This window comes from Lactuca virosa, chromosome 4 (genome assembly GCF_052849685.1).
Source record: "Lactuca virosa cultivar CGN04683 chromosome 4, Lactuca_virosa_CGN04683_v6, whole genome shotgun sequence".
Classification (NCBI taxonomy): Eukaryota; Viridiplantae; Streptophyta; class Magnoliopsida; order Asterales; family Asteraceae; genus Lactuca; species Lactuca virosa.
The window spans coordinates 535953214-535955772 of record NC_136429.1 but is presented as its reverse complement, the minus strand read 5'-3'; positions in this window follow the sequence as shown (position 1 = coordinate 535955772).

Here is a 2559-nt window from a genome sequence, read left to right as displayed (position 1 = left end):
TCCATGGGTATGAGGTTCTTTGGAAACGGAGTCATATCGAGGAAGCAATGGAAGTTCGGAGTTTTGGCAGGATAAGTCCTTTATGTGAGAAAGGTGGCAGCTGAGTACGCTGGGCGTACATGTGTGTACGCTTAGCGTACTCATGTGCGTGAAATTGAAGCGGAGTCACCCAGTACGTTGGGCGTACCAGAGGGTACGTTGGGCGTACTAGGTCCAGAAAGAAACCCTAATATTTTAGAGTGTCCCTATTTAAGGAACATTATGTCTTCATATCCAACCACCATTTCAGAATTTCAACTCTCTCAAAACCCTAAATCCCGTTCTTTGAGCCTTGAGTGTCCGTTGTGAGCTTATAAGTGTTCTTGTGGGATTTTTGGAGTGAAGAAGGAGCATGGAAGAGGATAGAGTTGGAGTCCAGGCTTTGGATCTGAGCTTTTCTGTGGATGGAGCATCATTTGAAGGTATAAAGGTCAAAGCTTTCCAATCCTTTTTATTTGTGCATGATATGGTGCATTTTAGGGTTTTTGGTCCCAAAGCTTGAAGCTTTATGAGTTGTTGCACTCCAGAGCCTAATGTGTGTCCTTTTAAGTGTTTCTAGTGGAGAGGATCCATAAAAATGAGGTCTTGGACGTTTGAATCAATCCATGCATGAGGTATGAGCATTTTGAGCTAATAATGTGAGAGTTTTATATGTTGTGACCTTATCAGCCTTGCAAAGGCTTAATGTCACTGACTTTATGGAGTAAGAGCCTTTAAGGAGTCCAGATCTAGGGTTCGACTTAATGTCTTAACGGGTTAAGACCAAAGGAGTAGGAAAAGCAATTCTGGTCATACGCTGAGCGTAATTCCTATGCGCCCCGCGTACTGACCAGGTGTCCCCGATGGCTAATCCGGATTCGTGAGTACGTTGAGCGTACCAAGAGAGGTACGTTCCGCGTAACCTCACTGTGGACTTTTGGGCTAAGTCTCATTTTGGGCCTTGAGTGTTAGGCCTGGAGTTTGGGCTTGTTGCAATACAGTTTTAGACCAGAGGAATACACATTTGTGCTTTGGGCCCTTAAGTTGGGCTTGCCTTTTAGATTTGAGAGTTGGGCCTTGAGAGAGCCCATTTATTATTGGGCCTTGGTGGGCCCAATGGGTTTTAGGTTATTGATGGGCTGGTTAGTGGACTACCCTTAGACGTCATGAGTGACAATTTGGACTTAGTTTCTAATTGGGTTAATTGTGGGATTGGCTCAGAGATAGAGACCGGTGCGCAGCAGCAGCGTTTATAGGGTTTGTTCTTCATCCGAGGTAAGTCTTCTCACAATACTTACCATGAGTTGTATCTATGAGTGACCGGAGGGTTTTATGTGTTCACTTGAGTTATGTGATATTATGCATTTTGTCTGTGTGATATATATGCTATACTATGAGTTACAGAGTTAGGGCCGGAGGGTCCACATAGTTAGGACCGGAGGGTCCATCAGAGTTGTGGGACTAGAGGGTCCCACTGAGACACATTGACCAGGGGGTCTTACAGAGTTATAGCCTCGAGTGGCTAATGAGTTGTATGTGGTATTTTGGGGAACTCACTAAGCTTCGTGTTTACCGTGTTATATGATATGTGTTTCAGGTTTTTCTTAGGATCGTGGGAAGGCGCCGGCTTGATTGTACACAACAGTGAAAGAGTTATGTTTTGAGGATCCTGGATTACTAATCAAACAATTATGGAGTTGCGAATTGTAAATTAAATAACGATCTTTTTGTGAAATGTGTTATGAGAATTATGTGATTTTTAAAATTAAAAATTTGTTTGAAAATTTACGGTGTTACAGTCCAAATCGTCGAGAGTCCTCCACCAACTCGGTGAGTTGGTCCTTAAAAACACGCGTCCCAAAATCCTTCAACACGTCGAGTTTTCACCAACAACTCGACGTGTTGGCCCTTAGGAAATGGAATTTATTTTCATAATTGACCTTCTAGATTCCGAGTGTTACACTAAGTATGTATCGGGATGTCGTTTTTCTCGTACGGATAACATGTTTGCATTTGTTAAGCGATGGTATGACTTGTGTCAAGACCATGCTAAGTATGTACCAGAATGTCATTTCTCCCTCATGATTAGATAACGGGTAATCACTATTTTAGAATCTTCTATTCTTTTTATCCTCTTTGCTTTTCTACCTTACCTTTTTTATGTCCTATGACAAATCATCTATTGTGTCCGATGTTGACAACTTTTATTTTAGATTGGTACATGCATGAATAACCACTCTTTGAAGTTTATGGCGTTACTCCGCTATCTTCATCTTCTTGTGTTCTCGATTCTCCAGATGGTAAAGTTGGTTTTTACCTTAGATATCTCGTGAGTGGGTTGAGGATTCCACCAACATCATTTTTCTTGGAGGTTTTGTGTTTCTATGGGATCCATCCTATCCAATTTTTCCCAAATGTCGTGTCCAAGCTCATAACCTTCGAAACATTTTGTGTGTCTCATCACATCCCTTTGAATGTCTTGTTGTTTCGATATTTTTATCTCCTGGAGAGCAAATTCTATTGAGTAGACTCTAATAGTCT